Source organism: Bombina bombina, chromosome 2 (genome assembly GCF_027579735.1).
Source record: "Bombina bombina isolate aBomBom1 chromosome 2, aBomBom1.pri, whole genome shotgun sequence".
Lineage (NCBI taxonomy): Eukaryota > Metazoa > Chordata > Amphibia > Anura > Bombinatoridae > Bombina > Bombina bombina.
The window spans coordinates 134,988,930-135,002,797 of NC_069500.1; positions in this window are offsets into that span (position 1 = coordinate 134,988,930).

The window sequence follows — 13,868 nt, forward strand, 5'->3', positions numbered from 1 at the left end:
TGTGTGGTATTCTCATTGTTGGGGTCTAGCTTGTGTTTCCTTTCTAAACTAGTAATACTTTGCAATAGTCGTGTGTGAACTTCCCTATATTGGCTGAGCAATCTAGCTTTGTGTTTCATGATCTCGCCCCATATGACACACTTATGTGCTTCCCATGTATTTGCTTTTGATGTATGATTGGGGTCATTAAGGTTGAAATATTCTGTGAGGGATTTCTGGATATCTGTTGCGACCAGTGGGTTTTCTAATAGTGCTTCATCCAGTCTCCATATATATGCAGTTGGAGGCACATCTGGCCACTGAATTGTGCTCTTAACTGGGGCGTGATCCGAACAAGTCATTGGGCCTATTTCACATGTAATGACCAAGTCTAGTCCCCCTGTGTCTGTGAAAATGTAATCAATACGTGAATATTTATGATGTGGCGGAGACTAATATGTATAGTCTTTAGTATTCGGATTTAACGTTCTCTATGTGTCATGAAGGAGAAGATCACCTAAAGTAGTCTTAAACTTTTTTGTGACCCTGTTAGGGACGCTAGATGTGCCCGTCGATGTATCTATATTAGGTTCCAATGGAAGGTTAAAATCTCCAGCCACGTACATCGGCCCTTTTGCGTGGTCTAGTATGACTTTAGATATTTTCTTGAAAAATCGGTGTTGTGCCACATTAGGTGCATACAATGAGATTAGTGTGATAGGGTGCTCATACAGTGTGCCCACCAAGACTAGGTATCTACCCTCAGAATCTTTCTCTATGTGTGTGACTTTGAACGGTACTGTATGATTGATTAATATGCCTACGCCACATTTCTTGGTAGGCCCTGAGGAGAAGTATGCCGTTGGGTATGCATTGTTAGTCCATTTAGGTTCTCTGCCCCTACGAAAATGTGTCTCTTGGACAAACACTATCTGACTATGTGAGTTTTTTAGGTTTTTGAGAGCGATAGTTCTCTTACCTGGGTTGTTAAGGCCCTTGGCATTGATGATAGTGAGAGTAATGTTATGTGAACCCCATCTGCTTCTACGGTGTCCCTTTTCTGGAAAAAAAAAAAAAAAACACCCGAGAAAGAGAAGAAAAGGGAGAGGTGAAAGGAGAAGGAGATAGGGGTTTAAAGAAGAGTAGCAGAGATTAAGTTCAATCTGGCGCACAATGATTTTTCTCAACCAGTTAATATAGTGAACGAATATATAGATATTAAATTAGTTCTCCTGTGGACAGAACCTCTAAGGCAACGTCCCTAATGGAAAAACTCTTATATCAACTTAAATAAAACTCCTACTGGGATCGTAACCCATAGGCTAAACATAACTTTTTGAATAGTTAAACCATTTCCTAGAAGACTAGGCCTGTCCTCAAGGATATTTATCATATGTGGCTATAAAGGTATGAGTGATAGGGGAAGGGGGAGGGGGGGAAATAAGGGTAGGTGGGGCGGGATGCTCGTATTAAGGTGTGGAAAAGGGAGGGGAGAGAGAATCACAATGGGAACAGTGCTATTGTCTTTATCCAACTTATAATGTGTCTTTAAGATTATTCAAGCAATATTATCTAAGTAAACCTTCATAACTTCTTCCCTTGATTTAACATTCTTCAGAAGTAACTCTTTAAGATTGCGATATTGAAAGCAAGCATAACTACCTAGTTCAAGTAATAATGTACCATAACTGCTATAAATATATGGATTATACTATTGTCCCGTATAATCTATAGTTGTCCGGCCTTAAATAAATATGCTAGATAGTTCAGAAAAGCATACCATGTCAGTCCATGACCCAATGAGCAGATGAGCGACAGTCTTAGTAGAAGCCTTCAAGGTTTGTTTCCTCCAGACTCCACCGCAATTGGTATGAGTGATCCAGAAGGTTCTTTGTCACCATTATTTGGGGGGAGTCCCCCTGGTTGTCCAATGAAAAATCTGCATAGAACATCTGCATGTCAGATCCCGGCCTAAAAATAACAGTCTTATTGTTGTTCGTTGCTATCAGCGACACCCGGAAGCCCCAGCGGTATTGGATTTTATTTGCTCTCAGCTTTGTAGTTATGTGTCCCAGTTCTCTTCTCTTTTGAAGTATGACCGGAGAAAGGTCTGAGAACAATTGGATCTCTTCACCGACATGGTGAATCGGATCCTTTGCTCTAGCACATCTAAGAATTTCCTCCTTGTCCTTGAAATTTAAAAACTTTACAATAATGTCCCTGGGTGAGCCTTTGGGTGGGGGTTTGGGCCTCAGAGCCCTGTGGGCCCGTTCCATGATGATCTCGGGCGATGTTGGTGTCCCGTTGATATTGCGGAAGAGTGCTTGTAAGTATCCTTCAATTGCCAGTGGGTGTACAGTCTCAGTCACACCTCTTATTTGGATATTATTCCTGTGGCCTCGGTTGTCCAAATCTTCTAATTTGTCAGACAGGGTTTGAATTATTTAATTTTGGTGTTGTATATCTGAGTAGTTTTGTTGTACTGTAGTTGCAGTCGAAGTCTGTGCCACCTCAACCTTCTGTACACGTGTTTCAAGAGTGTTGATGTCCTTTCTGAGGTCCCCGAACAGGCTACGTATTTCCTGCATGACACTTTTAATGTCATCTTTTGATGATAAATATTGCAAGTCCTCTTTGGTCAGAGGCTGGGTCTGCAACTCCCCTTGGTGTGGTTGTGCCATCTGTGTCTGTTGGCGGGTGGTCACGTCCTCTACTGGAGAACTTGTAGGCTGGTTTAGCTGTTTAAGGTATTTACTCAGTGGCCTAGCTTTTTGTGTTTTTATCCGCTTTAGTAGATTTTTTTACCAGGCATTACCCAACACTATGCCTAATTCTATCAAACAAATGTGCCTCCCTGATTGCTATTAACTGTTCACAGTACTTTATTTTGCATTCAAAACAATGGATATTTATGTGCCCTTGGCCTGTTATTACCAGGGGTCCTCCAGGAGGAAACCACGTTGTTTTATAATGTCCTGTATATTCGTATCCAAAGCTTGATTTTCAGATATGCATTTATTGCGTCCGTTGATGGCCAAATATACCAGGGTGTTGGGAGAATGTAACTGTCCACTTGTAACTTATGTTTTGAGTTTGTGTAATGGTATTATGGCTGAGTTAAGTACATCTATGCTTGATAACTTATCCTGCCAAGTTTGCAAAAATAGTGGTGATTTTATGGTTATAATGCTCCTTTCAATATGAGAGGAGAGATCAGTGTGTGTTCTTTTTGTTGTATTATTTATTTATTTATTTTTTGTTGTTGTAATATGTCACTGTTTAGCCTTAGATGATAAAAGTCCCGCTTGTGTGTTAGATAGATTGGGTAAGATAGCTACACAGGTACTAATTAGATATTGAGAGGACTTGTGTGCTATAAGTTAATGCCCAGCCTGTTGAATTGACAGCTGCGCCACAGCTCATCAAGATGGCGCCTATATTAAATCAGATGCGTTACTGCTGAGTTAGCCCCTCCAGCCTCTTCTATTTTCAATTAATCTCCTCTGGTCTCCTATTTAATGAACAGCCGGATTGATCGCCTGAGACACAGTCCCCAGACCTCCAGTGAGACACAGTCCCCAGACCTCCGGTGCAATCCACTTACTAGTTTTCTTTTTGAGCCTGTCTGCTGGGTCCGTAGTTAAATATGTCACACACTCTTCCAGCACTGACGTGCAATGTCCTGAGGCTTCCACCCGCTACCGTTTTTATATGGATCTATCTCAGTACACTAATGTAGTTTGCCCCCAGCTTGCAGCCTGTGTCCCGCACCTCCGGTCCAGCTCAGCACCCGATCTTCAGTCACTGTACATTCTATGGCCTTATTTTAGACACTACATTTTTTTTTTTTTTTGCTTTGAGCTGTGCAGCATTCCCAGGGTAGGTTTAGGATGGGTAAAAGGGGTAAATATATAAATAATTTATGCCATATTATAACATTATATTGCCTCTGGGATTTGGAGCTCCTTTAGAACACAGCCATCCACCTGCGTGGCTAAGCTCCGCCCCTCTCTGATATATTTTATGATTAAAAAAATGATTCCTTTCTAGTTTTTTTTTCTTGATATTTTTTCCATAATTGCATTGTGGGGTTTTCTATATATCTTTTAAAACTGTTTCTTAGCGTATTCAAGAGTTGTAATTCTCTTGCTTTAAACATTTTATTTTTTATAATAGCCATGCTTTTATTTCCCCTCTGAAATATGTCCTCGCTGTTTCCCATAGTATTTCTGTTTTTTCACTTTATGTCCTATTAAAGTTGATAAACTCATTCCATTTACTTCTCTTCCAGTTTTGGAACTCTATGTTATTTAACAAGGATCTAGGGAAAAAGAAACGGCTGTTCGGGGGTCTTCCTTGAATCTTGTTGTGTATAAAAAGAGATATGCTAGAATGGTCATATATATATATATATATATATATATATATATAATTTATTTTTGTATTTAATTCCATCTGTACTAATTTCTCGCTAACTAAAAAAAATCTTATCTAGAAAAGGTCTTATGCGTTTTGGACTCACACGAGTACAATCTTTGATCAGGATTTTGTATCCGCCAGATATCCTTTACCCTTAGGGTTTTGCATATATTAGCAATTATTTTGGCTTCTTTGTTGTATTGCCTACTATATTTTTTATTTAATCTGTCAAGTTTTGGATCCATCGTCATGTTATAATCTCTGGCTAGGATTAAATAGGACTCAGAATACATTGACAATTTTAGTACTACTTTGCTTCAGAATTTCTCGTCTAGATAATTGGGACTGTAAATGTTACATATAGTATATCTTATTCCTGTGATCTCGACATGTAAAATAATAAATCTTTCTTCCGGATCTAGTTCTTGGGAAAGGATATTGTATTCTAGCTTCTTATTAAAAAGGCATGCTACTCCTTTTTTCCTCCCCTTGCATGGCATGGCAATTACCTCCCCCACTTATTACATTTTTAGTTTATTTACTTCACTATACTTAAGATGTGTCTCTTGAATAAGAGCAATGTCTGGTGCATCTTTTTGAAGATAGCTTATAATCCGTTTCCTCTTAATTGGTGATGTTATACCCCCCACTTTCCATGATACAATGTTCAAACCTACTTTAGTCATTTAGGGTGCTATGCAAGCATAAGGGCCACCACCTCCTGTACAAGTGGAGAGAGGGGAGGGGGGCAGCGAGAAAAACAAAACAAAAAAAACACAAGCCTCAAAATCTCTTGAACAATAAAATCAACCTATATATAAAACTTGACCACAATAGTACCCAAAATAAAACATTTTTTTCTTGATGACATACACTTTGCCCAAAGCATATCATCTAAGTCTACTCTAACACACATCTTATTCTAAATCATGTGTGAATATATACACCTCCTCAAAACTACTGTATTATGCCAGATTATCAATAAACTGCTCTGTTGCCTATCTAGCCTCAAATATTCTTACTCTGATTTATAAATCACTCTCAATTTTGCTGGATCAATAACAGTTGCTTGTATACCCATATTTATTAGTTGTGTGCAGATTGGTGTTAATTCTCTCCTTTTTTTGGATGTGTCTATCGAAAAATCTTGAAAAATGGCGACTGACTCATCATTTATTTTGAGGGGGAATATTTTTTTATATTGTCTTAATATATGTACCTTGTCTTGAAAGTTAAGTAGTTTTATAATTACCGTCCTTCTTGCATATTTGATTCAGACTTGTTCTTTCAGCTGATCTATTCTATGCGCCCTTTCTACACCTATGGGGTATTGATTCCTAATAGTTCTGGGAGTTTTACTGATGCAAAGTCTAATAGGTCTTTGTACTCTGGGGTCTCGGGCAGTCCTATGACTCTTAAATTGTTTCTATGTGCCCTATCTTCCATGTCTTCCATCCTATTTTGTAGAGCCAAAATGTACTTATCGTGATTTTTGATCAATTGATCTTGCATACTAGTTAAATCCTCAAGGTCCGAAACCCTATTTTCAACCACTGAAATTAAATTCTTGTGGAAAATTGTCTTACTTATGATGTTAGAAGGGAAAGTTCCTTACGTAATTGATCGAATTGTGGCATGATCACCTCTGAGATCTGTCTTACTATATTTTGTGCATCTATTGTATTCATTGCACTACCTGTCTCCATACTGGTGTCAGCTAATGACTCTGTATTATTCTTATTTTTTTTTCTTTATGTTTGGGGGGCATCCCTGGTGATTTAGTGTTTTTTGTACTGTGCATGTATTTTTCCATAAAGTGAAGAGAGTGACTGCCAAGACTGGCAGACCAATTAATAACCAAGTAAAATAAAACATTTAAAAAAAAAAAAAAAAAAAACAGAAAAGACCCCGTTATTGTGCTAACAAACGTGGATACCGTGTACAAACCTAGAAGCCTCAACAATATGTTGAGGTAATACTATGTGATATAAGGTGTAAAAAAAAAAAAAAAAAAAAAAGTTAAAGGGACAGTTAAGTCCAAAAAAAACTTTCATGTTTCAAATAGGGCATGTAATTTTAAACAACTTTCCAATTTACTTTTATCACCAATTTTGCTTTGTTCTTTTGGTATTCTTAGTTGAAAGCTAGACCTAGGAAGGCTCATATGATAATTCACAGCAGGGGAGAGCTAGTTCAGGTAAACCCTATAGATAACATTGTGAGCACGCCCGTGGATTGTGGCAGACACTGCACTAATTGGCTAAAATGAAAGTCAATAGTTTATAAATAAAATGTCATGTGATCAGGGGGCTGTCAGAAGATGCTTAGATACAAGTTAATCACAGAGGTAAAAAGTATATTTAATATAACAGTGTTGGTTATGCAAAACTGGGGAATGGGTAATAAAGGGATTATCTATATTTTAAAACAACAAAAATGTTGGTGTTGACTGTCTCTTTAAGCTGCAGTTATATACTTATCAGTGCCTGACTGACATATATTCGTCAGATATCCCTTTGTGACGTGTAATTGCCCTCAATTATGTGATATTATTGAAATGCTTTTTTTTTTTCCCTTTCTCCTTTCCCCCCCCCCTTCCCCCCCCTTTTTTTCCCCCTTTCTTGACTAGTTAATAGCTGACTTCAGCGTGTACTCTTAAGAATTTCTTTCCACCTTTTCTTTTTCCCCCATATTCTACCAACAGAGAAGGCTATTTCTTATTTGATTATAGAGGCTTATGAGCTCTATAATTACCTTTTAGATTGTACTTACAGTCTGTATAAAATAATATACTACTAGAATACCTCTCATATGGTCATCTAAACCTGTCTGTCTCACATTAAATACAGATCAGCAAACCAACAATCCCCACATACAAATGGGAAGGAAATGAGCAACATCTAAATCTATATGGCGCCCTCCCTCCCAACTTTTCACCCAGCAAGAGTCCAGAAATTTCCAACCATTTTCTGTAAGATGTCTCTCCAAACTTTTTTAAGCCCAAACAAAAATAGGGTCAGAGGGGAAGGAGTGCTAATCTCCACTTCTGGTGTCTCAGATAGTTAATTTATCCACTTTTTTAATACCTCTACATAATCATCCTCATATTCAGCCTTTCTAGTCAGTTTATAACATAGACTTATTAATTATAGCCATGTTCTCGGTTACCTTATATTTACCAAAATTCACGGGCTGTTTTCTGTTACTAGCACCTTATCCCCTTTTATTCTTTTCCCCTTCTCCTTTCTGTTTCCTACTCCCCTAGCTCACCCTATATAGGTGGGTGACCATCCCCCTCGAGCAGGCTTGTATATTCCTGTATATTGGTGACAAAGTTAGTATAGCCAGTCAGGTTATGCACCTTCTGATCCCCTTGACACGTAATATAATAAGAGAAAAGCTACTTATCTTTTCCCCCTGATCATGGAATCTCCTCCGTTGCGATGATTATGCTTTGTGATAGGCAAGGTAATCAATCCAAGGTTCTCCTTTTGTGACAAACTTTCCTCTAGAATGATGGGCAAAAAAGTAAACAATCGATACCCATAAAAGTGTGGGCCCAGCTCCAATATGCTTGTCTGCATGGCTCCTAAGAGACTTTTTATGACTAGCGTTCCATGCGGTAGCTCTTTTTTGGGCTCACCTCCTACTCTGCCGAGTACAGTGCAGTGTACAGCGTGTGGACGCTTCCTACTGGCACTCCAGGCTTTGGTAGAGATTGTGGGAGGATCCTGCACCTGCAACTTGTTGCCTTGTATGCAAGCCACGCTTCCATGATCTCCCTTCAGCGCTGTGCTATTTGCGATATTGCATCTGTGATTGAAGCTTCCCAGACTGTCCCTGACAAATGGGACCACTTTGTCAGTTTATGCAAGCCTTCACCTTGGGAGGGCAATTCACCCCAGTGCTCATTGTTCCTGTAAGCACTATGAGGTCTTTCTGCATTGACTTGAATGGCGTGCGTTCTCCCACAGTACGAATGCTCTGCTACATGTGTGCGTAGCTCCACCTTCCGACAACATTTGACGATCTTGACGCTTTGCTAACTACGGTGGATAAACTTTGGGTCTAATTTGATGTGAGATTCCAGCGTATTATCAGTTGAAGCAATGATAAATCGGCCCCAATGTGTTATATACTAAAACTTTATGTAATGGAGTTTATCTAGTTGTTATATAATAGATACCTATTAGCTCTTGTTTGCAACTACAATTAAATCTGAGGATTTTATTTGAAATGCTGTCTCTACTGCTCCTTGAATTCTAATTCAAGCCAGTTGATATGAATGTTGGGCTTTATATATGGCTTATCAACTAGGGTTAATTAAAGTTTTTGATTTCTTAAAATTATAGGGCCCCATTTATTAAGTTGCAAAATCTGCTTCAGGGCCCCAGCATTTCAGGCTTGCCTGAAACGCTAGTTAAGTAGCAGCGGTCTTAAGACTGCTGCTGCTTAATCTCTCCTCCACCTAAAATGTGGCAGAGTTAAATTATCCTGATCGGGATGATTGACAACCCCTGCTCATGGCCAATTGGCCACCAGAAAGCAGCTGGCAGCATTGCACAACCAATAGCTTTTACAACACTGCTCACTTGCAGAACATGTCTGGCGAATATGTTTGCAGTAGGGGCTTATGTCTTTCCAACCTTTGGTAAATGGAACCTATTGTATTAATTTATGTCACTTTAAATAACTTATTACATAAATATCACAATCAAATCACTCACTTAAAGGGACAGTATACACTCATTTTCATATAACTGCATGTAATAGACACTACTATAAAGAATAATATGCACAGATACTGATATAAAAATCCAGTATAAAACTGTTTAAAAACTTACTTAGAAGCTGTCAGTTTGGCTCTGTTGAAAAGGTAGCTGGAAAGCCCACTGCAAGTGACAAATAAGACACTCCCCCCCCTCCCCCTTCTTTTGCATATGAAAAGACCCTTTACACAAACAGGAGCAAGCTGGAGTAGGTAGTCGAGCGTATTCACATAAAACTTTGGGGCTTGGTTAAAAGTCTGAAAATCAGAGCAATGTTATTTAAAAATAAGCAAAACTATACATTAATTTAAAAAAAAAAACTTTATGGGCTATATAAATAGATTATCTACAAAACATTTATGCAAAGAAAAAATGAGTGTATAATGTCCCTTTAAGTGTGATGTCTAAAATTCTTATTAAGAAATGTACTATTTTATTAGATCAGGGTGCAAATATATAATTGAGGATCTGTTTGTCAGTGGTTCAGCCACAGAGAAATATATATGGCCTTGCTATGCATCACTGTACAGAGTCAGGATCAACCCAGCAGCAAGCAGTACTAAGCAGATAGCAGGCAGCCCCATTTACTCTGGATTCATTTTTGCCATTTAATGCATAAAATAAAGCTTTCCCTAAAAGAAAGAGATTGTAGATCATGAAACATAACAATTTATCTTCATACATATTTTATGAGTGTCCTGCCTTTTTTATTGTTTTATATAAATAAAAGAAAAACACAAGTAGGTTGTATTCTAGTAGATACGAGAATGTTGAACTTCAAGCTCAAAGTGACATTTAAAAAAAAAAAAAAAAAAAAGATTTGTCAATTTACCTTGATATATTTTGTTAAAACTCAGCTCCATTTTATAAAGCATACTTAGATATGCTCAGAATTTGCACTGTTTGCAACAATGTATGTAACAATATTTTTAATGTAGTTCTCTAAAAAAATGTATGCTCTTGGGAAAGAGAAAGCAGTAAATATCATAACAGTAGTAATTTTTAGTTTTCATGTGTGGTTCAAGGGGATAGCTAAATATCATTGGACCACAGGTCAAATGTTTTGGTGCCCCTGCCCCCCTTTTTCACAAAGAGGGGCCAGACATGATGCAGGTGGAGCCTAGGCCTCACCAGGCCTCAATGCAGTGACACTACTGAGTTCAGGGCTAACTGAGACCTTTGAGACCCTTGTAGTTACAACCCTGGTTTGCCCTATCTGAATCATAAATGATAAACTTTACTGTAGCTTTTACAATGTTATCTGCTTTTTGTGTTGTGTCCTAGGCTAATACTAGTCATTTTGGTTATATATTAGAAAAAAAAAACAATGTGAAAGAAAAATTATTTTTTAAAATCATTGAACATCACTTTACTTATATTTTTCACAGATTCGTTAGTGGGTGTTCATGCAATTAATCTATAATTGCCTCAATGAAAAAAGAAACAATTGTAGAGTATATGTACATATGTATTTCAACAACGTATACCTAGAGAACAAAGTAAATTTGATAACAGAAATACATTTAAAATTGTCTTAAAATTACACATTCTATCTGAATCATACAAAAAAAATGACTTTCATGTCCCTTTAAGATTTCTGTTTACATATGTAAGACTGGGTGTTTTAGCAAGAGACTGTATTTATTTTATTTTTATTGGGGGGGGTTGTTGTTTTTTTATTATTACTAGTAGTAGTTTTGAATGTTTTGAAGGCAATTTACTGATGCTTGTATTCTTCACAGTGGATCTATTTTTATGCATCAAGAGGTGAATAGTTACCATACAGATGCTGCTACAATTTGTGGATATCACAAGAAATGGGTACAAATCTCTTTCATTTGTGCAATTTTTGAGTTGTAATGTTTGTGGCATTCAACAAATAGCTCAAAAATATGTCTAAAAAATGAATGTGGCTAAGCTACCTATAGGATTTAAACTAAACTAGTTTGGAATCCAGACCCTGATTATCCAACATTCATTTTTGGGAAACCCATCCCTTTGTAATGAGTTCCCAGTGATTTGAAATCAATTAAAGCTGAAGTACAAGGAAGGATCACAAATTTAGATTTATAGTCAAATAAGGTCAAGTCTTGGTCAGGCAAGTTGTGAATAAAAATGGTCCCAAGAGTAGGAAAGGAAAGGGAAGTTATATGGGCCGAGGTCAAACAGAGATTAGAAATAAGAATTAAAATGAATAATAATGCTGAAGCAAAACTAAAAGGCAGGCAAGTTAAGGGGCATAAGCATTGTGAGAGACACAATTTCATACACCTCGTTCTCATTTTCTGAACGTATCCACTTCATTAACACAACCATATGTGCCATGAAACAAAGTAATTTAGTTTTATCTCATTTATTTACTAACCCCTTTGCAAAATGTATTCATTACTCTTGTTTTTTAGCATATATTATTTAAATGCTGTTTCAAAAGATTGTTTGAGTTTAATGGTACTTTTTGTAGGATAGGATTTTTTAAAATTATGATATAGGCCAAATTATTGTGTAATTTATTATCTCCTGAATACTTTTAAACACACATATTCTTCTTATACGTGAACTGGTGTGAGGGTAACTAAGAAATGTATGTCTTTGAGGACTTTGGGTATGAATCCTGATCTGATTAGTAGACATTTTCTAGATACACCTCAGTGGGCTAGATTCCTTGACACCCATGAGGCTACTAAGGGATCTTAATGCTCAGGCAAAATCATGTTGGACATGTAATAAGTCTTATTTCACCTACATTTCCTAGATGTTTATTGGTGAGCATTCCTATCATTAATATACCTATACACATTTGTGCCCCAATATATGATAGGATATCCCAGAAAAGTAATAGTTACAGCCTCAACACTAAAATTACAGTGCAACGTGATATTACAAGTTTATGGTAAAACAGATTTACCAGAGAAAGTTTAGCATATGTGTAGAATAAGTGGAAGGGTAAAAAAAAGTTTCACAAAAGACATGGAAAGCATATTAAAATAAAGTATTACATTCATATATACAAATTGTAAATAAAAAAAATATTTTTATTTTCAAAAACAATGTTTTAAAAGCGTTAAAAAGGGATGTGATATATATGAAAATGTGTTTTACTGGGAAGGGCTCCAAAGTGTATGTGTGTGTGCATGTATATATTTATATATATATATACACGGATCAAGTCCTACAAAAAAAAGTATGGGAACTCACCAAGACTTCCACCCCCCCCCCCCCACAATTAATATTGTTTTAAATATATACACACACACACACAAACTATAGATGTATGTATATAATCTATACACTTTGGTTAATGAAAGCAAATTAAATCCTATGAAGGGTTGAATGGTTGCCTTTGGGCCTGAGAATCCTCCTCTGTCACAGAGTCTTACTCACTTAAGGTACAATAGTCCTATTTCTGCTGAGGGGAGCTAAATAACCCCAGAGCAAGCCACACAGAAATGTAAGCACTATGTGTCACACACATTGCAGGGTGATCACACAGCAGGACCGCTGACAGGCTTGCATTTAGTGTATTGTAGGAAGTGTACTGCCCATTACAAGAGGATCTCACTATCCCTCTAATCAGACTATGCTCTAGCTCCTCCCAGCAGCAGCAGCAGTGTTTACTGAAGTGTTTCTGTTTTCTGTCCAAAGGGAACTTAGTTCCTCCTGCAAAAATAGTGCAGGAGCTCCGTTCCCATGCTTTACAGCTCGACTACATATACATATTCATAATAGAGTGACACCTCTATACAATTTAAATTTTAAAACAACTATGTTAATAGTGATTGGTGCTTGGAAGCACAGATACCACAATCTATAAAAAAAATATAATAAAAAAAGTTAAACCCTGCACACTACTCAAGAAATGCAAATATAAATTGAAAATACAAACAGCTTTATTAAACTTCTCAAAGAAACACCTTACAAAATATCTCTATAAAAACTACATATATAACGCAACCAGGCGTCCCTGGTTGCAAGATTAAAAGAGGCAAAAGTAATGTATCCATTAGTCATCAAAATATTGGCGTATACAAGATCAATGCAATCAATCTAATAATAAAGTATAGCCATAATGTAGATGTATCTACTAGAATTGTACGATTGAAAGTGTTGTAAACATTCAAATGTCCAGCTCATTTTTAACCACCATATGTGAGTTCCGTCTCTTAATGGTTAAACCCACCGGCTTTGGGAACAGCAAGCTTGGTTTATAGTCCCACTTAGGGCTCCATGTACTAAGAGGCGGGCGGACAGCTTCTTAACTCGCGAAGCTGTCCGCCCACCTCCGCTACACACGGGCAGCGGATCTATTGATCCGCTTGCCCGTATGTATCATTAAACACTCAGCGGAGTGTGTAATGCCCGCCCCTTCAGTCGCGCGACCAATCACGCGACTGAAGGGGCTGTCAATCGCCGAGAGCGAGCGAGCTCTCGGTGATTTTTCTTCGCCACCTAAGAGGTGGCGTAGGGTGTAGGAGGCATCGGTCTAATGACCGCTGCTTCTTACATTGCGGGAAGCAGGCTTGCATATGCGAACCTGCCCCGCAAAGGCTCCGGAGCAGCTTTCGCTGCTTCGTACATGGAGCCCTTAATGCGTGTTTGCATTCAGGTTAAGATTTATATGTTTTCCCTTGAATGTAGCAATAGTGGCTCTTAAAGGGACACTAATCCTACATTTTTTATTTCATGATTCATATAGAGAATGCA